The sequence below is a fragment of the Balaenoptera physalus genome (assembly GCF_965194825.1).
Source record: "Balaenoptera physalus genome assembly, chromosome: 20".
Classification (NCBI taxonomy): Eukaryota; Metazoa; Chordata; class Mammalia; order Artiodactyla; family Balaenopteridae; genus Balaenoptera; species Balaenoptera physalus.
In genome coordinates this window covers 57,350,363-57,373,416 of record NC_138901.1, presented here as the reverse complement: position 1 = coordinate 57,373,416, position 23,054 = coordinate 57,350,363, and the positions used below count along the sequence as shown (strand labels likewise).

Sequence of the window (23,054 nt, the reverse complement as noted above, 5' to 3'; positions counted from 1 at the left end):
CCCCCGCTCGCTGCAACTGGAGAAAGCCCTCACACAGAAACGAAGACCCAACACAGCCAAAAATAAACATAATAAATAAATAATAAATAAAAAATTAAAAAAAAAATTATATTACTATAGAAGAAGGGAGAATGGATGTGGAAAGACAGTTATGAGTCTCATCCACATTTGAACTTTACTAGTTTGAGATCTTACTGAATCTTCACTGTCATATAACAGTTCTTTATCCCTTCCATTGTGCAAGTAGCCTACCTTCTAAGCCCTATTGAAAACAGTTAATAAAAAAATGGCATCCTATACCAAAAGGTGGAATCAGCCCAAATGTCTATCTACAGACAAATGAGTAAACAAAATGGGATCTGTACGTACGATGGAATAGTATTTAGCCTCGATAAGGAATGCAGTTGTGATAGATGTTATAATATGGATGAACCTTGAGGACAGTAGGCTAAGTGAAATAAGCCCATCACAAAAAGGCAATATTGGGGCTTCCCTGGTGGCGCAGTGGTTGAGAATCTGCCTGCCAATGCAGGGGACACGGGTTCGAGCCCTGGCCTGGGAGGATCCCACATGCCGCGGAGCGGCTGGGCCCGTGAGCCACAGCTACTGAGCCTGCGCGTCTGGAGGTCTGGAGCCTGTGCTCCGCAACAAGAGAGGCCGTGAAAGTGAGAGGCCCGCGCACCGCGATGAAGAGTGGCCCCCGCTTGCCGCGACTGGAGGAAACCCTCGCACAGAAACGAAGACCCAACACAGCCAAAAATAAATAAATAATAAATAAATTAAAAAAAAAAAAAAAAAAAAAAAGGCAATATTGTCTGATTCGACTTCTGTGAGGTACCTAGTGTAGTCAGACTCATAGGGACAGAAAGTAGAATGGTGGTTATCAGGGGCTGGGGAAAGAGTGAAGTGGGAAAGTAGTGTTTAATGGCGACAGAATTTCAGTTTTGGAAGATGAAAAAGTTCTGGAGGTGATGGTGGTGATGGTCACACAACACTGTAAATGTACTTAATGCCACCAAGCTGTATATTTTGAAATGGTTAAAATGGTAAATTTTATGTTATTTATATTTTACCACAATTTTTACCATGGCATGCTCTAAAGGATCAAAAGCAGAGTTCTCCGGCATTTGGGGAGAGGTGACCCCCAGATGAAGACCCTTGGCTCTCTTGAGTGAGGTTCTTTAGCCAGTGGTGAATCCATTTATCTTGTGACCATTCTGCTCACATTTTTTTTACATTGTCATGAGCCTGTAGCAGGATTTGCTAAAATTCAGATGTGCTGTTTTTGTGCATTTTGTTGTATCACCTGTTTAGTGCATTCCATTCTAGCCCCTGGTGGTCCCTGGACCCTTTCCTGAATGTTGTTCACAAACTGCCTCTTAACAATATGTAGACAGTGTTGTCAGGCGGGGGGGCTGGCAGACTCAGAGACTGTAGTTTCCAAGATTCTACCGTTTTTTTAAAGTTTTCCAAAATTGGGACAGCCTCTTCTAGGGTTTGTCCCCGTCTTTCTCTGTCTGTCTCACCCTCCGTCTTTCTCTCGTACATCTTTCATTTTCTCTGATCCTTCAAAGATTATTGGTAGCAGTTCCCTTTCACAACCTCAAGTTTCTTTATGAATCTGAGAGGTATTTATACTCATCTGCAATCCTCAACTCATCTTAAGCAGCGGGCTCCCTATTTGACTTCAGAGCCCTCTGTGTCGGCGGACCCTTCTCCTCCCAGGCTCCCCCGACCCCCTTGCTGGTGTGATCGTCTAATTCCCAAGGCCAGTGTGACACTCACCCATTGAAAATTTTGCAATAGCTCCACGGGGCCCTGGAGTAAACCCTTAAGCACTTCACTTGGCATGTAAGGCCGTTCTCAGTCTGACACCCCAGCCCGGGCATCTTCATCTCCCAACACCCGTGTCTTGCTTTATCCTCCAGTAGTTCGGAATACCTGATCGTGCCCTGCAGGAACCAAGCTGTCTCACATCTCTTGCCTCTGTCCATTTTCCCACCCCCGTGCCTGAATCCCAGGGCAGCTTCTTCCTGTAGACTTATCTCGGGAGTTACCTTCTTGGAGAAGCTTTGCTAATTGACCTTGTCCCTCCTCCATCGCACCTGTCCCTTGTTAACCTCTGCGGGGATGCCTCGCCCATTGGAGAGGGTCTAGTTGGAGGTTATTTTGAATGGTGCCGCTCTGAACTTTGTGGTGCATGTCTTTTGAGCGTGTACCAGGGGGTGGAATTGCTGTGTCATGGGGCAGGTTGTGCTGTGGTGGGTACTGCTAAACAGATTTCCATTTGGCAAGTGGCTGGAGCAGTTCACGCCCCACCTGCAGTCCTGAGGGTTCGGGTGCTTCACATCCTCACAAACAGTGTTCTCCATCTTTTTCGTTTCAGCCATTCTGGTGCATGTCTAGTAGCATCGCATCGTGGTTTGAATTTGCGTTTCCCTGGTGACTGATGAAATTGAGCACCTTGGCGTGTTTATTGGCCACTTGGAGATCCTCTTTTGTGAAGGGTCTATTCAAATCTTTTGCCCATTTTTCTATTGGGTGATCTGTCTTTTTCATGTTTTTTTTTCTTGTTGGTGGTCCTACCACATTGCTTGGTGACCTTCAGAAGCCCATCTTCCCCTCTGACCATGAACTCCTTGAGATTTCTGGACACCCCCCAGTACCTAGTAAGACCCTCAGATAACAGACACTCAGTACATGTTTGCTGTTGACTAAATAAACCATCTTTGATCCATCCTTTCTGGTAGGATAACCGTTCTCCTTGAGAAAAAAGATGGAGGAAATAGCCACGGAACAGTTCTGCTTTCTCTCCTGCATCTGTAACTGTGCCCCCATCTTTCCTGAGTGGCTAGCCTAATCTCTCCAGGTTTAGGCTCTGAAATAACACTATGGGCCCTTTTTGATGTCTTCTGTGTTTTTCTCAAGCCTCCCTTTTGTGACATGCTCACTCTCACTCTTCTGTGATTTTTCTTGGGGACCTCACTTCCCACTTTTACACACACCCCACAAAGTCACGCTGGCCCCTGACATCCCCCCTCTTTTCTCTTTCATGAGACTCCGTAGCTTGCCGCCAGAATTTAATTTTCTGAGTTTCTTTCCCTGCTAAGCCATCCTCTCCGATTCCTGGCCTCTTAGGAGTCTGCTTCCTTAACGTCTAAGACGGGGGTCTGACTGTCTAGCATTTTCTTCTGGGATTAGCCCAAACTTTGAGGTGAGGTGGTCATTCCCCCCTGTTTTCCCCTCACTCCTATTTTACAAACCTTCCGTTATTCTCGGTCAGAATTAAAGACACAAGATAGAATAGTAGTTTTCCTCTTTGCTTCCTTGCCCTTCCAAGAGATGAGGTGATCACAGGAGCAAGGCTTTCTCAGGTGGCCTGGTTTTAACCTAAGTCTGTAAGGAGACATCCAGCTGCCGTCCAGGTGAAGCACGCGGCCATCCCTAGCCTTGCAGTGGCTCAGTTCTGTGACTCATACGAGGAAACCGGCATCCTCATCTCAGTCAAGCTAGTGTGCAATCCCACGTGCTTCTCTCTTCTGTTTTCTTTCTTCAGACCTCTTGGTCATTCACTTATTCATTCATTATTCGTTCATTCATCCAGCAAATATGTGCCAGGCACTCTTCCAAGTCCTCATGGAATGACATTCTGATGGGGCTGGAGGAGAGAGACAGACAATAAGCACATTATCGTTTATTATTTATATAATAAGTAACATGAGTAGTGTGTCAGCTGGTGATAAGAGAGGTGGAAAAATAAAGCAGCAGGTGCCAGAGGTTTACCAGAAGATTGCATTAAGAGCGTAACATAAAGACCGGAAATAGTGAGGGAGTTAGCCAAGCAGACATCTGGGAGCAGAGCATTCCAAGCAGAGGGAACAGCATGTGTAAAGGTCCTGAGGCAGGTGTGTGCCTGGCATGTTGCCCTGGTCATTCTAGTCCACAGAATGTGGCAGCCACCACGCTGGTGTCAACGAAACTCAGTATCTGAAATGAAGGACAGTGTATCAGTCATGTTTGTATCTACCACAGCATCCAGCAAAGTATCCTGTGGTCATATATACTCCATAAGAGAAGCTTCTATTTGAGTAAATGAATTTAGGTTGGACACCATTAAGGACCCTTTCATCTCTGAATTGGCTGTGATCATCTTAGTTGCCTGTTGGCTTGCACCCATCTCTGAGTAGCCTGCTTCCTAGCTGTCCCATCTGGGCTCTTCTGAACACATGGTCCGGTGGCTTCTGGTCATGTGGCCTGGTCTCTGTCAGGGTGTGGGGTCTACACTGGATATGTATGTTCCAGATACTATTGCTTGTAACAAACTACTCCAAAACAGAGTGGTAGAAGACTCTAACCATTTTAATATGCTCATGGATTCTGTGGGCCAGGAATTTGGGCAGGGTACAATGGGGATGGCTTGTCTGTGTTTAGCGATGTCTGCAGCCTCAGCTGGGAAGACCTGAACAGCTGGGGCCTGAAACTGTATATCAGAGTGCCTGCAAAGTGGCCACTCCACGTGGCTTGGGCTTCCTCACATCATGGCGACCCCAAATGGGTAGTTAGATTTCTTACACAATGACTCAAGAGCTCCAAGTGCAAGTCTTCTAGTACATGAGGCAGTAGCTGCATCACCTTCATGGCACAGCTTGGGAAGCCACACAGTGTCACCTCCGCCATCATCTATCGGTTGAAGCAGTCACAAGCCTGCCCAGGTTTAAGGGGAGGGAATTAGATTCCACCTCTTGCTTGGGGAAATGGCAAGGCTGCATTGTAGAAGAGGCCGTGGGATGGGAGATGTTGTGGCCATCTTTGGAAAATACAACCTTATGATGCGCCTTCTATTTCCCTGGGGAGGAATTCTCATTTTGTGTTGTCACTGGGGTGTGGTGGATTTTCAGATGTCTGCTTTGTACCCTGTCCAGCGTAAACTCTCAGTGTAAGAGGGTTGCTAGGACCAGCAGCCCTCCTCCTCCCACTGCTTAGTCCCTGGACAGATGAGGCTCCCCAAGGCGCAGGGATGGTGGGTAGTCAGGCACAGAGCAGGTGCACTGCAAGAGTATACACACCCCTGGGGCATAGCAGACGAGCCTGTGTAACTGTCATTCTTTTGCTCAGTCTGATAATGGTCTCAGGTCGGAGAATGTCCTTGTCCTTAAGGGATGCATGCTAAAATATTAGATTGAACCATAGGAACTTGCTGATATCTGCTCGCGTTTAATATGGTTCAATCTAATATTGAGGAGTGATTTGTCATGATATCCGCAACCTGCACCTTACTTTCAAATGGTTCAGCAAAATATGTGTGTGTATGGTGTCGACCTGAGGATTGGGTCTACCCACTGGAGTAGTAGCCAAGTAGGAGTAAAGGCTGAAGGCAGAGGGAGGCTGGGGCACTTCTGTCCCCCTTCCTCCATCACAACCCCTACTGGTAGCCTCCTTCCCAGCCCTGCCTCTGGGGGGGAAGGGGTGAGGGGGGTGTTTCTGGTGGGGCTCAGTGGGATCTCTGCAGGGTGGGGGAGGGATGGCAGCCTGGGGCTCTTGAGTTGTCTGCTCCGTGCAACGCCCCACACGCTCCTGACCGGAAATTCTCAAGGATTCAGACCTGCATGGGAGCAGCCCATCCACGTGCGTCCTCCGAAAGGGTCCTCTGAGCCCCACAGATCTTCTGCTTCCCTGTTTCCCGGGCAGCGTCCCGCTTCCGAGTGTCCTCGAGCCGCGACCTTTCGGGTGGCTCTGCCACATCCTGTGCCCGGGTACCACTCTCAAAGCACAGCCAGATGTGCAAATTCTGCGGCTGTGCCCGGGGCCGAGCGCAGCACAGCTTGCTTTTCTTGGAAGTCATTGGTGATTTGTTAGAAAAACAGGAAACATTGGGGCTGCTGGTGTACATTCTGCCCTTTTTGTTTTTGTTTTCGAACCGCTTTCATCCGTCTCAGTCTCAGGACGTTTTAAGGGCATTTACGCTCTAGCCGGCCCTCCAGGCCTCCTCCTTGACATTCCTCCCCATCCTGTGCATCCTCTTTCTCTCTCCCTCTCGCCTTCTGCCGCCACCCTCCACCCCACCCCCAAGCACTGCTGCGGGGAGGAGGCAGGTCTAGGGAACCACGGACACAGGTGCCGCATCTCGCTGATGTATGTAACTTCGGGCACGTGCTCCTGGGGAGTCTGGCTTCCCCGCACCTGCCCGTCTCCTCCTACCTCGTCCCCCACCTTTATCACGGTGGTTAGACAGGAAGCAGAGTGGTCTCTGCCCACCGGGACCTGCTGGGGCAGCTTCCTGCTGCTGACACACGGGGGCAATGCGGCTGGGATGGGAAATCCTTCATCCCTCCTGGGTCAGACTGGAGCTGGAGGTGTCCTTGGAAATCACTTTATCTCTCTGGGGACACAGAGGCCTGGAGGGGACTCTCCAGGGGCCCCAGGTTGGATGCCTTGATTAAAGGGGAGGGACGGGAGGGAGTGAGGAGGTCTGAGTCCGGCTCTGGCCTTGCCCCGGATCACCCCCTCCCTGCCTGTGTCTCAGAAATGCAGGGGTGGGGCCTGTGGTCATTTTGAGCATTGGTTAAAGTGCCAGAAAGTGCCGCTGCTTCTTGGTGGCCCTTGGCGAGTTTTTCCCGGGTCTCGTCTTGTCAGGGGTGAGCTCTGAGCATGTCCGGTGGTGCTTGGCTTGGGGGTGTACTCGAGCCTTCTTGCTGTCTGTTCCCCACCCCGTAAGGTACCATGATGGAGAGGCCCGTTTCCCGTTTTATGGTTGGAGAAACTGAGGTCCAGAGAGGTTATGTGGCTTAACCACTGTTCTCCGCTCCGCAGGCAGCCCCACGAGGCGAGGCCTCTCTGCCCAGGGAGCCCCCCTGGCTGGGCTTTGCCCGGGGTTCTCACCCGGTGCCTCTGCACCACGCCTGCAGCAGCGGCCCCCCCTCTCCAGGGGGAACCGAGCTTAGGGGCTGCCCTTCTGAAGTCATATGAGAAATGTTATGTGAGAGATGAGAAACTCCCCAAACCTCTCAGGGGCGATGTTTGAAAAAGGCATTAAACTGTCGGGAGAGAGATACGAATGGTAAGACAGAGACTAAGATGTGAACCAGCCCAAGAAACTGAAACACTGTTTAGGGAGCTTCCCAGAAAAGAAGCGGTTTTGAGGAATTCTGGGCTAGGGACGGAGAGTGGGTTGGAAAGGAACCCCTCCTCACACCGGGACTCCTGAACATCCAGGGCAACAACAGGTTCTGGAAGGGGGGGGGGCAGGGGCAGGGGCAGGAGGGGTGGGCCCTCCCGGGGTGGGCCCTCCCTCCTCTCCTGCCCACATTCCCATTCCTCTGGGTCCCACAGCTTCTGGGGAGCAGAGACTCTCACCCAGGGGTCTGTGAGCTTGGATGGGAAAGATGTGACATCTTTATTGTCACCCACCTCTAACTGAAGTTGAGTGTTTCCTGCCATGAAAAATGTAGGCAACAAACCAGTTACATTATCATTAGCACCTGTGAACTGATCACCAGTAGAAATCCAGATGTTTTCCTATCACTTTGCAGTTGTTGTATGTACTGCAAACATCACTTATGCCTTTTATTACTTCAAAGTGATGCTAATGATTAGACCCACTGCTGGATTTTGTTATTTAATGTGTAATGAGAAGAACAGATATTACCGTGTTGAAAGTCTGATTACTGAAAACAATTGATAATTATATTTCAGTGTAATTCATTTCCTCTGCAGTCCCATGCATTTTATTTCGTGCGTTTTGCATTTAGAACGTTGTTCTGAACGGGGGGGCCTGTAGACTTCTCCAGTGGGTCTAGGGCATAACGAGGTTAAGGATACCCACTGTTGGAGCATTTAGGTAAAAAAATTCTAGGTGTTACCTGACAGCTGAGGAGGGCTTTGGTGTTAGGCAGACCTGAATTGGCATCCTTGCTGCAGACCCTGAGAAAGTGGCTTTATCTCTCAGACCTATAGTTTCCTTATTGTATATAGAGGTAAAAGAAGGTCTATCTTGAAGGACTGTTCCATGTGCAAGTGCCGGGCAGGCATTGGGAACCATGGTGGGTAGTAGCTGGGGGTAGTGGCAGTGGTTTATTCAAGCCCATGAGACTCAAGCAGGATTCCTTTTTATTACAGAGGAAACTCCAAGCTAAGTTCATTTCTTATTATCCCTCATACAGAAGGGAAAACTGTATACCTGGATAATGCCTGTCATCTTTTTCTTTTGCTCTGGACTCGGAGCAGCTAGCCCCCAGGTATCCAATGTGAATCTTGGTCCATAAATTGAAGTATTTAAGAAATAACCACGTCCATGCAATGGAATATTATTCAGTCATAAAAAGGAATAAGTACTGTTACATGCTACAACATGGATGCACCTAGAAAACATGCAAAGTGAAAAAAGCCAGATACCAAAGACCACATACTGTATGATTACATTTCTATGAAATGTCTAGAATAAGGAAATTCATAGAAACAGAGAGTGGATTAGTGGTTTTCAGACGATGGGGAAAGGAGAATGGGGAGTGACTGCTAATAGGTATGAGGTTTCTTTTTGTGCTGTTAAAAATGTTCTAGATTTAGGTCATGTTGATGGGCATACAATATCATGAATATGCTAAAAACCACTGAAGTGTGCCCTTTAAAATGATGAATTTTTTTTTAATGTTTTATTTTATTTATTTATTTATTTGGCTGCACCAGGTCTTAGTCGTGGCATGTGGGATCTAGTTCCCTGACCAGGGATCGAACCTGGGCCCACTGCATTGGGAGCATGGAGACTTAGCCACTGGACCACCAGGGAAGTCCCAAAATGATGAATTTTATGTTATGTAAATTATATACTATGACTAAGTGGGACTTATTCCTGGTATGCAGGCTGGTTCAACATGTGAAGATCAGTTAATGTAATTCATTACATTGACAGGCTAAAGAAGAAAAATCATATGATCATCAGTAGATACAGAAAAAGTATTCAACAAAATTTAACACCCATTCATGATAAGTTCTCTTAGCAAACTAGGAATAGAGGGGGAATGTCCTCAACTAGGTGAAGAATATCTATAAAAACCCTACAGCTAACATCATACTTAATAGTGAAAAACTAGATGCTTTCTCCCTAAGATTAAGAATGAGGTAAGGCTGTCCCCTCTTATTCCTCCTATTCACCGTTGTACTAGAAGTCACAGCTAATGCAACAAGACAAAAAAAAAAAAAAAGGGAAATAAAAGCTACACAGATTGGGAAGGAAGAAATAAAACTGTCTTTGTTTACAGGTGACATGATTGCCCATGTAGAAAATCCCAAAGAATTAAGAAACTCTTGGAACTAATAAGTGATTATGGGAAGGTTGCAGGATACAAAATTTATTCAAAGAAATCTATTGTTTTCCTATGTACCAGCAATGAGCTATGGGAATTTGAAATTAAAAATACAACACTATTTACATTAGCACCAAAAAATTTTGCACAAGATCTACATGAGGAAAACTACAACACTCTGATGAATGAAGTAAGGAAACATCTAAATAAATGGAAAGATATTCCATGTTCATGGATAGGCAGACTCAATATGCCAGTTCTTCCCAACTTGATCTATAGATTTAATGCCATTCCAATCAAAATTCCAACAAATTACTAATTCTAAAGTTTATATGGAAAGGAAATGACCCAGAATAGCCAACACGATATTGAAGAAAAAGAACAAAGTAGGAGAACTGAACTACCTGACTAAAAGACTTACTCTAAAGCTACAATAATTAAAACAGTGTGATACAGGTGAAAGAACAGGCAAACAGATCAATGAAACAGAATAGAGAGCCCAGAGATAGACCCACACAAATATAAACTGATTTTTGACAAAGGAACAAAGGCAATTCAATGGAGAAAGGATAGTTTTTAAACAAATGGTGCTGGAACAATTGGACATCCACATACAAAAGAAAAAAAAATGAATCTATATACATACCTTAAACCTTTCCAAAAAATTAACTCAAAATGGATCATATACCTAAAGGCAAAATGCAAAACTGTAAAACTCCTAGACGATAACAAGAGAAAACCTAGATGACCTTGGCAATGAGTGTTTAGATATAATACCAAAATACTTTCATGATACATGAAAGAAAAATTTGATGAGTTGGACTTCATTAAAATTAAAAACAGTGAAGTATTTGCAAAATGTTTATCTGATAAAGGACTTATGTCCAAAATATACAAAGAATTCTTAAAACTCAACAAAAGAAAATAAATAACCCATTTAAAAAGTAGGCAAAAGATCTGAACTGCTCACTGAAGAAGATAAACAGATGACAAATAAGCATATAAAAAGATGCGCGGGGCTTCCCTGGTGGCACAGTGGTTGAGAATCTGCCTGCCAATGCAGGGGACACGGGTTCGAGCCCTGGTCTGGGAGGATCCCACATGCCATGGAGCAACTAGGCCCGTGAGCCACAGCTACTGAGCGTGCGCGTCTGGAGCTTGTGCTCCGCAACAAGAGAGGCCGCGATAGTGAGAGGCCCATGCACTGCGATGAAGAGTGGCCCCCGCTTGCCGCAACTAGAGAAAGCCCTTGCGCAGAAACGAAGACCCAACACAGCCAAAAATAAATAAATAAATAAATAAATAATAAAAATAAAGGAATTCCTTAAAAAAAAAATGCTTGACATCATAGATCACTAGGGGATTGGAAGTTAAAACAATAAGGAGATACCAGTATATACCTATTAGAATGGCTAAAATCCAAAAACCTGACAGCACCAAATGCTGACAAGGATGTGGAGCAACAGGAATTCTGATTCATTTCTGGTAGGAATGCAAAATAGCACAGCTACTTTGGAAGACAGTTTGGCAGTTTCTTAGAAAGTTAAGACTTAGAATGCTAAGTCTTGCAGTCGTGCTTCTAGATATTTACCCAAATGAGTTGAAAACTTATGTCCACCTACAAACCTGCACATGAATGTTTATAACGGCTTTATTCTGATTGCCAAAAATTGGAAGCAACCAAGATGTCGTTCGGTAGGTGAATGGGTGGACAACCCAGGGTACATCCACAGAATGGAATATCTTTTAACAATAGAAAGAAATGAGCTATGAAGCCATGAAAAGACATGGAGGAGCCTCAGATGCATATTACTATGTAAAAGAAGCCAGTCTGAAAAGTCTACATAATGTAAAATACCAACTGCGTGACATTCTGGAAAAGGCAAAACTATAGAGATGGTAAAAAGATCAGTGGTTGTCAAGGGGTGGAGGGAGGGGAAGGGATGAGAGCACTGGGGATTTCTAGGGCAATGAAACTATTCTGTATGATATTATAATGGTAGATACATGACATTTTTGTGTTTGGCAAAACCCATAGAATGTACAACACAAAGAGTGAACCTTAATGCAAACTGTGGACTTTAGTTAATACTGTTGTGTCAATATAGGCTCATAAATTGTGACAAATATACCACACTAATGGAAGATATTAATAATAGGGGAAACCCTGGGTGGGGGGGGGAAGGGGGGCAGGGGTGTATATGGGAACTCTCTGTACTTTCTGTTCAATTTTTCTGTAAACCTACAACTGCTCTAAGAAAATTAAAGTTTCTAAAAAGAAGAAAAAACATAACCGTTTCTTTATCTTCTTACATCAGCTGAAATCCAGCTCTGAGCCCCACCTATTTTGCCAGGACCTGTCCAGGAGCTCAGAGTTTTACACTTTCCTGCCACGAACTTTCCCCAAGGTGGTTGCTTTATTAGCATGGGGACAGAGCCAGGGGAGGGAACAATGTCCAGAAATAAATAAATTAATAGCACCATAAATTGTCCTGTATTTGTACCCTGTGGCCTGAGGAACAGCTCCTGGAAAGTTTGGGTTCTGGCCTGTCTCTCCCTTTGGCCTCTGGCAGAAGGCATACAGGAGGAAGCAGGTCTCCGAGGCAACTTGCCCCACACGGTGGGTGGCTAGAATGACTCGATCAACATATCCCTCCCAGGACTGACTCATTGAGAAGTTACAAGAGATGTAATTTCCCCTCGAGGCCTGAGGAATATCCCCTGTTGCTCGTAGGGTCACAGCGTCATGGCTACATGTTTGGGTGGGGCTTTGGGTTGTAGCACATTTGCAAACTCACCTAACTGTCCAGGGAGACTCCGCCTGGGTCTTGCGCCAGGCGCTGGGGTTGGAACCGTGTGCGTGGTGGACGAGCCACTGTCGTCAGAGCTGAAAGTCCAGCAGAGGAAACAGTTACAGCGCAGGCGAAGGGGAAGCAGAGCGGGAGGGGGTGGGCGCCCAACCCAGCCTGGGAGTCTGGAGGCCTTCCCTAAAGAAGTGACCAAAAGAATGTGTATTAAGAGCCTAAGAGCCATATCGTAACGGAAAAGAATCTGAAAAGGAATAGATATATATGTATGTATAACTGAATCACTTTGCTGTGCACTTGTAACTAATGCAACATTGTAAGCCTTCAGTTTAAAAAAAAAAAAGAATTTCTAGGAGGGAAAAAAAAGATACAGTTAAAAAAAAAAAAAAAGCCAGATCAAAAGCAGGAGGATGGTGGAAATGTTTCAGGCGGAGGGAGCACGGGCAGGAAGAAGTCTCTAATGGACAAGGAAGGTAGGGGTGTGAGACTGGCCAGGGAGGAAGGGCCCAGACCTCCCGGTGACTTATAAGCAGGGTTAGGGGGTCGAACTTTGTCCTAAGGCAAGGCAAAACCATTAGAAAGCTTTAAGAGGCAGGGAGGTAACGACAGTCAGATGTGCTTTTTCAGAGACCATTCTGCATAGAACAACAACGTCTATGCTCTGATGCTGTGTATGTAAGAAGAAAATGTGTGTGGAGCGGAGGATGGGGTATGTTACGTAGGCATGTAAATGCATTAACAAGAGTGGAAGGATAACAGGCCAAACTGAGTGGAGAGTGTGTGTTTGACAGGGGAAAGTGGGGTGCAGGTAGATGGTCAGGCTAAGAAAAACTTTCAAGGTTTATTCTATACACTTATGTATTATGTGAGTCTTTAAAAAAACATTTTTATTGGGGTATGGTTTACATACAGTGAAATGCAGAAGTTTTATTGTACAGTTTGATGGGTTACGGAAAATATGTAACCTTGTAACTCCTATCAAGATATAGAATATTTCCATCATCCCAGAAAGTTCTCTCATGCCCATTCCTGGTCGTCTCTCCTTGTACCTTCCAGGGGCAACTACCATTCTGATTTATTTCACCAAAGATTAGTTTTGCCTGTTCTAGAACTTCTTGTAAATGGTACCATAGAGTATCTATTTTTTTGGGTCCAGCTTATTTGCACAACACGTTTTTGGTATTCATCCATGTTGTTACACACATTCATAGTTTGCTCTTTTTAATTCCTTCCATCACCTAGTAGTAATGGATTATAGGAATATACCAAATAGGTTTATTCACTCACCTATTCATGGATTGGGTTGTTTCCGGTTTGGGGCTATTATGAATAAAGCTTCCATGAACATTTTTGCACAAGTTTTTTTGTTGACACGTGTTTTCATTTATTTTGGGTAAAGAGGTGGAATTATTGGGTCAAAATCGTAGGTATTTGTTAACTTTATGAACCTGCCAAGCTGATTTTCAGAGTAGTTACACCAATAATGTCTGGTTGCCCTATATCCTCACCAATTTGGTATTGTTAGTCATTTTACTTTTAGGTATTCTAATATAGTATAATCTCATTGTGATTTGAAATCTGTATTTTCTGGATAACTAATGATGATAAACATATTTTCATGTGTTTATTGACCATTTGGATATCTTTTGTGAAGTGTCTGTACTTATTTGTTCAATTCTGGAATACAAGTCATTTATCAGATATATGGATTGTGAATATTTTTTCCCAGACTGTGGCCATTCTATAATTTTGTCATTTAAAAATATTACATAAATGGAATCATACATTAGATAATCTTTGGCTTTTTGATTCAGCATAATTTTCTGGAAATGCATCCAGGTTTTTGTGTGTATCAATGATTGTTTCCTTTTTATTGCTGAAGAGTGTTCCATGGTATAGATGTACCATCATTTGTTTAACTATTCGCTCACTAAAGGACATGTGGGTTGTTTCCAGTTTGGGGATATTATGTGCAAAGCTGCTATAAACAGGCACGTGCAGGTTTTTGTGTGAACATAAGTTTTCATTTCTCTGAGACAAATGTGCAGGAGTGCTGTCACTTGGCCATATGTTACTTCTAATGTATGTATTTACTGCTGTAGATTTCCCTCTCAGAACTGCTTTAGCCGTGTCCCACGAATTTTGATATGTTGTATATCCATTTTCATTCTGTTCAATGAATTTTTGGATTTCCCTTGAGACTTCCTCTCTGATCTATGGATTATTTAGATGTGTGTTTTGTTTTCAAGTGTTTGGAGATTTTCCTGGTATAGTTCTGTTACTGCTTTCTAGTTTGATTTCATTGTGGTCATAGAACATACTCTGTATTATTTTAGTTCTTGTAAATGTGTTGAGGTTGGTTTTATGGCCCAGGATATTGTCTGTCTTGGTATAGGTTCCCTGGATAATTGAAAAGAATGTATATTTTGCTGTTGTTGGGTGGAATGTTCTATAAATTGGTTAGATCCTGTTGGTTGATTGTGTTATTGAGTTTCTATGTGGTGGTTCTATCAGTTGTTGAGAGAGGGATGTTGAAGTCTCTAAGTATCTGGATTTGTCAATCTCTCCTTTCCATTTTATCACTTTTTCCTTCACAGATTTTGTAACTCTGTTGTTTGATGAAAGCACGTTTAGGATTGCTGTGTCTTCTGGGTGGATTGACCTTTTTGTCATTATATAACATTCCTCTCTGTCTGTGGTAATTTTCTTTCCTCTGAAGTCTACTTTATCTGATATTAATATAGCCACTTCTGCTTCCTTTTGATAAACGTTTAAATGATATATCTTTACCTATTTACTACTTTGAACTTGTCTGTATCATTATATTTGGAAGTGAGTTTATGATAGACAACAAATAGTTGAGTCATGATTCGTAAATCATTAAATTAAAGTAATTATTGATATGTTAGGGCTTAAGTCTCCTATTTTATCGTTGGTTTTGTGGTTGTTTTTGTTGTTGTTTCTGGGTTTTTCCCATGCCTTTCTATAGATTACTTGAACTTTTTTTTAGAAATCGTTTTGATTTATCTATAATGTTTCTATATATATCTCTTATATATCTTTTTTAGTGGTTGCTCTAGATATTACATTTTATATACATAACTTATCACAGTTTAATTATGTCATAATTTTACCAGTTCTGATAAAGTATAGAAACCTTACTTCTTTTTAGGCCCCTTTACCTTTTTCCCATTTATTATAAAATTGTCTTAAATATTTACTCTGCATTTATTTATTTATTTATTTATTTATTATCTGCATACACTTAGAACTATATGAGACAAGTGTTATAAGTTGTTATTCAACCATCAAACATAATTTAGAAAACTCAAGAGGAGAAGGGAAGTCTATTGTATTTACCCAGAGTTTTGCTTGCCACGTTCTTTCTTCAATCCTGATATTGCAAGATATTTTTCTTTTATCATCTTCTTTCTGTTTAGAGAATTTCCTTTAGCCATTCTTTTAGAGTAGGTATGCTGGCTACGAATTCTCTTAGTTTTTCTTCATCTGAGAATGTTTTGGTTTCCCCTTCATTCCTGAAAGATATTTGCACTGGATATAGGATTCTAGGTTGACAGTTCTTTTCTTTCAGCACTTGGAAAAATGCTGTTCCATTCCTTTTGGCCTTCATGAATTCTGATAAAAAATCCACTGTCATTTGAATTATTTTTTGTCTAAGAGAAGATGTTGTTCCTCTCTTGCTGCTTTCAAGATTTTTCCTTTGTCTTTAGTTTTTATAAGTTTGACTATGATGTATCTTGGTGTGTATTTCTTGGCTTTATTTTGTTTGGGATTCATACAACTTCTTGAATCTGTAGTTTTATGCATTTTGCCAAATTTTGCCAAGTTTTCAGCCATTATTTCTTTGAGTAGTTTTTTTAGCTCTGTCTTCTCTCTGTGGGACTCAGATGACACGCATATTAAACCTATTTGTTACAGCCCCACATTTCCTTGAGGCTCTGTTCATTTTTCTTCATTTGATTTTCTCTCTGTTGTTCAGATTGGATAATGTTATTGTTGTGTGTTCAAGTTCATTGATTCTCTCCTCTGTGCCCTCCATTCTTTTTTTTTTGTAATTCTTTTTTAAATTTATTATTTTTGGCTGCATTGGATCTTCATTGCTGCATGCAGGCTTGGGGCTTCTCTTGTTGCAGAGCACGGGCTCTAGGCATGCAGGCTTCAGTAGTTGCAGCATACAGCCTCAGTAGTTGCGGCACACGGGCTCAGTAGTTGTGGCACACGGGCTTAGTTGCTCCGCAGCATGTGGAATCTTCCCAGACCAGGGATTGAACCCGTGTCCCCTGCATTGGCAGGCGGATTCTTAACCACTGCGCCACCAGGGAAGTCCTGTCCCCTCCATTCTGCTGTTGAACTCATCCACTGAATTTTTTATTTCTTATTATATTTTTCAGTTCTAAAATTTCCGTTTGGTACTTATTTTGTGTCTTCTATTTCTTTGCTGAGACTTTTCTAGTTTTCGTGTGTTTATAGTCATTCATTGAAGCATTTTAAATGATGGTTGCTTGAAAGTCTTTTTCAGATATTTTTAACCATCTGTCATTTTGCTGTTGGCATCTACTGATTGACTTTTTTCATTCAGTTTAAGATCTTCCTTATTCTTTTTGTTTTTTTTTTTAAATTTTATTTATTTATTTATTTATTTATTTATTTATGGCTGTGTTGTGTCTTCGTTTCTGTGTGAGGGCTTTCTCAAGTTGTGGCAAGCGGGGACCACTCTTCATCGCGGTGCGCTGGCCTCTCACTATCGCAGCCTCTCTTGCTACGGAGCACAGGCTCCAGACGCGCAGGCTCAGTAGTTGTGGCTCACGGGCCCAGCTGCTCCGTGGCATGTGGGATCTTCCCAGACCAGGGCTCGAACCCGTGTCCCCTGCATTGGCAGGCAGATTCTCAACCACTGCGCCACCAGGGAAGCCCAGATCTTCCTTATTCTTTTTTTTTTTTTTTTTTTTTAATTTTTTTTTTTTATTAATTTATTTATGGCTGTGTTGGGTCTTCGTTTCTGTGCGAGGGCTTTCTCTAGTTGTGGCAAGCGGGGGCCACTCTTCATCGCGGTGCGCGGGCCTCTCACTATCGCGGCCTCTCTTGTTGCGGAGCACAGGCTCCAGACGCGCAGGTTCAGTAATTGTGGCTCACGGGCCCAGTTGCTCCGCGGCATGTGGGATCTTCCCAGACCAGGGCTCGAACCCGTGTGCCCTGCATTGGCAGGCAGATTCTCAACCACTGCGCCACCAGGGAAGCCCTTTCCTTATTCTTGATATGACTAGTTATTTTCTATTGAAATCTGGACATTTGGGGTATTTTGTTATAAGAGTTTTAAGGCTCTGGATCTTATTTAAACCTCTGCTTTGCTGAGTTTCTCCAACACGTCCCTGAAAGGGAGAGTGGGGCAGGGGAGGGGGAGGGGGAACTGCCTTTTTACTGCCAGGTGAGGGTGTAAATCCAGGTTCCATTCTCAGCTTCCACTGATACTGAGGAGATGCGCCTTATTACTGCTGGGTGGATGGAGTGGGAATTCTGGCTTCACACTAGGCCTCCACCGATACCTCCCTGGCTGGGAGGGACAGGAGTGCCTCATTACTGCCCCATTGACACCATGGGGTAGAGGAAGTGACCTCATTACTGCTGGGCAGCAGTGAAAGCCCTGACTCTCACTACATTTCCTCTGACACCACCCCAGAGTGGGGGGCAGTGCTCTTTACTGTCTGGTGGGGCTGGACATCCAGGCATCCCAGTGGTCTCCGTTGAGACTGCAAGGTGGAAGGGGGCTTATCACTGCCAGTGTGCATGGAACTCCTGGCTCCCTACTTGGCTTTCTCAGACACCGCCTACGGTTGGGGGAGGGGTTGGGGCACCTCATTATAGCCTGGCCAGAGCTAATAAATGGTATTCATGAATGGGACAGAGAGAGAGAGAAGGCGAGAGATTTTTCTTATATAACTGGGCAAGAGCTGAAAGAGAGTGAAAAAGAGACTAAAGAAGACGGACATGCTGGTGTGTGAGAGCAATCACCCGCTGTTGGATTAATGGAGGGAAGATGGATGGTGAACGGTCTTCACTCTGGGAGGGAAGAAACGATAGTCAAGGTCAGAGATCGTGAATTAGACAGTCTGTCTCAAATTTATTCCAATGGCAAAGCATCTATCTGGAAGTCTCAGTGCTCCATAAAATCTTCTTTGCCCAAAACTATGAAATATTCTTGTCTGTCTCACAAACTGGAAATGATTCTGCAGAAAGTGAGCAGCTATAACGAATGCAGTTTGTCAGAACCACAATCTTTTTCCACATCCAAAAAAATCAGAAAGCTGCCAGTATATGTGTAATTGGCCTTTCTGGAGTTTCTACATTTGCATCCATTTGCTGCTTTATTACTCTGTGAGCATTTGCTGGCAAACAAGACAGGCTCTAAATTTGAAAGGTGGCGAGATTAAACAGCCTCCAGTGCCAGGTGCCCGTGGTTTGGCCCAGGGGCCCGTAGAATTTGGTTGCTGCCTGGAGTTTATATCTTGGTAAATTCTTATAGTCTTTCTCTGGTTCCCCATCTTGGCAGCAATTTCATTTTGCCCACCTCTGGCTCCGTTATGGTTTCCTTTATGTACACAGAGAAGCTAAATTGCCTAGGTCCTGCCAAGAAAGGACATGCCTCACTTACCAGCTGATAGAATGCTCTGTGCCTCAGTCTTCTCATCTGTAAAATGGGAAAATGGAGATAAGAGAGTGTCTACCTCATATGGGTTGAATGAGTTAATTCCTAGAAAGCACCGAGACAGTGCCTGGCACATAGTAAGCCCTCAATTAGCATTAGCTGCTGTTATTATAATTATTACATACAAAGGCAACATGATGCCTCCCGTTGTCTTTCAATCTAACATGCATACGTGTTAGCATCTTTCTCCTTCCCGTTTTCCACACGTCTGCTTCATCCGCTCCCTACCGTCCCACGCCATCACCACCCACCTTTTCACATGTCCTACCTCTCCTGGCCCTGGAGTCATTCCACTGCCCACTAGCCACTGTCACTGCCGTCACAGACCTGTTTGTTAGTTAAATGTCCCTCCAGGAATCTTATATCTTGAAAAATAAGCTAAGACAGAGGAAGTGAGCCACCCTAACCCAGGGAGATTGAATCACTGACAGTGAGGATTGAGGCAATTTTTGTGCAAGATGTCTTCCCGGGAAGCCTCAAATGATAACACCAAGGTGAAACCGCATACTCAGCCTTTTGGGTGTCTAGAACACAGTAGATATAGCTTCCTGTGAACATGGTGTAGGTGAGAACGTGGGCTTTGGGAGTCAGGCCAACTTAGGATGTGCGTCCAGCTCAGGCCGTAAGAACTATGACCCCAGGAATTTGGCCAAATAAATGGCACACCCTCCCTGAACTGCAGGAATTGTACACAACTGTGAGTATGTCATGGGGTCATTATGGTCATGAAACTAGACAATCAGGGGCTTCCCTGGTGGCGCAGTGGTTAAGAATCTGCCTGCCAATGCAGGGGACACGGGTTCGAGCCCTGGTCCGGGAAGATCCCACATGCCGCGGAGCAGCTAAGCCCGTGCGCCACAACTACCGAGCCTGCGCACCTAGAGCCTGTGCTCCGCAACAAGAGAAGCCACCACAATGAGAAGCCCTCACACCGCAACGAAGAGTAGCCCCCGCTCGCCGCAACTAGAGAAAGCCCGCACACAGCAACAAAGACCCAATGCGGCCAAAAAAATAAGTAAATAAATAAAATAAATCTATTAAAAAAAAAAAAAAACTAGACAATCAAGTGGAAGTACCCAGCCCAGGACCTGACATGGACCGGCCACCCTGTATTAGGCAGTCTGTCCTCTTTCCTTACCTCCTGTTCTCTAGGCTGAAACTGATAGAGAATTGACATTCCTACGTAATATCACAAAGATGTTGATTAATTCTTCTTCTTTTTTTTTTTACTCTTTTTAAAAATTGAGATAAAATACTTATGACATAAGATTTACCACCTTAACTGTTTTTAAGTGTACAGTTCAGTAGTGTTGTTTTTCACATTGTTGTGGAACTAGCCTACAAAACTCTTTTCATCTTGTAAAACTAAGACTCTATACCCATTAAACAACTCCCCGTTCCCTTCTCCACCAAAACCTGGCAACACCATTCAGCTTTCTGTCTCTATGAATTTGACTACTTTGGGTGCCTCATAGAAGTGAAATCATACAGTATTTGTCTTTTTGTGACTGGCTTATGTCACTTGGCATAATGTCCTCAAGATTCATCCATGTTGGAGCATGTAACAGGACTTCCTTCATTTTAAAGGCTGAATAATATCCCATTGTATGTATAGACCACATTTTGTTTATCCATTCATCTGTCAATGGACACTTGGGTTGCTTCTACGTTTTGGCTGTTGTGAATGCTGCAGTGAACATGGGTGTATAAAAATATGTTCAGGTCTCTGCTTTCAATTCTTTTGTGTATATGCCAAGAAGTGGAGTTGCTGGATCATGTGGTAATTCTGTTTTTAATATTTTGAGGAATCACCATACTGTTTTCCACAGTGGCTGCCCCATTTTGCATTCCCACCAGCAGTGCAAAAGGGTTCCATTTTCTTCACATCCTCACTAACACTTATTTCTGTTTTATTTTGTTTTTCATAATAGCCATGCTAATGTGTGTGCAGTGGTACCTCACTATGGTTTTAATGTGCATTTCCCTAATGATTAGAGATGTTGAGCATCTTTTTATGTGCTTATTGGCCAATTATATATCTTTGTGGAGAAATGGTTATTCAAGTCCTTTGACCATTTTTCTTTTTATTTGCCTGCAGTGGGCCCTAGTTGCAGCACACGGGTTCTTTAGTTGCGGCATGAGGGGTCTTTAGTTGCGGCATGCAGGGTCTTTTAGTTGCAGTGTGCAGGATCTAGTTCCCTGACCAGGGATCAGACCCGGGCCCCCTGCATCGGGGATGCGGAGTCTTAGCCACTGGACCACCAGGGAAGTCCCACTTTGACCTTTTTTTTTTTTTTTTAAATAAATTTATTTGTTTATTTATTTTTGGCTGCATTGGGTCTTTGTTGCTGCGAGCAGGCTTTCTCTAGTTGCAGTGAGCGAGGCTACTCTTCATAGCGGTGCGTGGGCTTCTCATTGCAGTGGCTTCTCTTGTTGTGGAGCATGGGTTCTAAGTGCGTGGGCTTCAGTGGTTGTGGCTCACAGGCTCTAGAGCACAGGCTCAGTAGCACGGGCTTAGTTGCTCCTCAGCATGTGGGATCTTCCCAGACCAGGGCTTGAACCCATGTCCCCGCAGACAGATTCTCAACCACTGTGCCACCAAGGAAGCCCTTTGACTATTTTTTAATTGGGTTTCTTTGTTGCTGTTGAGTTGTAGGAGTTCTTTATATATTCTGGATATTACCTCCTTGTCAGACATATGATCTGCAAATATTTTCTCCCTTTCTGTAGGTTGCCTTTTCACTCTCTTGATTGTTTCCTTCGATGCAGTTTTAAATTTCGATGTAGTCAACTTTCTCTATTTTTTCTTTTGTTGCCTGTGCTTTGGTGTCTTTTCCAAGCAATCATTGACAAATCTAATGTGATGAAGCTTTCCTCCTGTTTTCTCCTGAGTTTTATAGGTTAAGCTCTTTATGTTTAGGTCTCTGATTCATTTTGAATTAATTCTTTATGGTATTGAATCTAACTGTCTACCAACAGGGTGTGCATTTCCATTTATTTGCCTTCCTTTATGTCCCTCAAAAGTTTTATTTCATTAAAATCCTGCAGATTTTAAATGTTTATTTTCTCTTCTTTTATTCTTTTTGTTGTTATGTATATGGGTCTTTTTTTTCCAACACCATTTCTGTTTTTTGTCTGTATGACTGAACGATATTAATTTCTATTCTAATTTGTATCCAGCCACCTTACCTAATTCTCTTCTTTGTGAGAGCCATTTTTCAGTGGATTATTTTGGCTTTCTATAAACATTTTGAGGGTGGAAAAATGATGAATTATGCCAAGTCTATAATTGGCAAAGCTGTAATTCATAGTGAGCCTCCATGAATAACACACGACACATGAAGTCTCAGAAAGTACTTCACCCTCACACTGTTCTTGGAGTTACTCGAAATACCCTGGCTGAGCAAGAAATGAATTAAAATAAAGAACTCTTAAATAGGGATGACATGGTACAAAACAGCAAACAATGAAATAAATGAAACTTAAAACCACTGTCCAGAAAAAGCTATTATTATCATAGTTATGATGTTTACTGTAAATTTCAAAAAAAAAATCATTTCAGGAATTGTGATGCAGCATAAAAATATTTAACACAAATATTTTATCTGTATTTTAAAAGAAGACGTAATGTTACAACATTCAGATTAAGAGAGGGGCTAAAATCACAGATTAAAAAATAAGGGCTTCCCTGGTGGCGCAGTGGTTGAGAATCTGCCTGCCAATGCAGGGGACACGGGTTCGAGCCCTGGTCTGGGAAGATCCCACATGCTGCAGAGCGACTAGGCCTGTGAGCCACAATTGCTGAGCCTGCGCGTCTGGAGCCTGTGCTCCGCAACAAGAGAGGCCGTGATAGTGGGAGGCCCGCGCACTGCGATGAAGAGTGGCCCCCACTTGCCACAACTAGAGAAAGCCCTCGTACAGAAACGAAGACCCAACACAACCATAAATAAATAAATAAATAAATAAAAATTTTAAAAAAAAACTTAAAGAAGTATATAGGAATTCTAGGGACTTCCCTGGTGGTCCAGTGGGTAAGACTCCGCACTCCCAATGCAGGGGGCCTGGGTTCAAACCCTGGTCGGGGAACTAGATCCCACATGCATGCCGCAACTAAGAAGTCCACATGCTGCAACTAAAGATCCCACATGCCACAACTAAGACCTGGCACAGCCAAAATAGATAAATAAAATAAATAAATATCTAAAAAAATTATATAGGAATTCT

The 23,054-nt window shown here is 43.5% G+C and overlaps 1 protein-coding gene and 1 long non-coding RNA gene across 6 annotated transcripts in view; one reads left to right on the top strand and one right to left on the bottom strand.

The window, feature by feature from the left end:
* The window catches only part of LOC309650306, a 394,390-nt gene extending 393,594 nt beyond the window's left edge, over nt 1–796 (bottom strand). The window contains exon 1 of the long non-coding RNA XR_014257520.1: nt 725–796. This is a non-coding gene — a long non-coding RNA (uncharacterized lncRNA). The remainder of the gene's footprint in view (nt 1–724) is intronic.
* The window catches only part of PIK3R5 (phosphoinositide-3-kinase regulatory subunit 5), an 83,649-nt gene that overhangs the window by 19,556 nt on the left and 41,039 nt on the right, over nt 1–23,054 (top strand). The window lies entirely within an intron of this gene.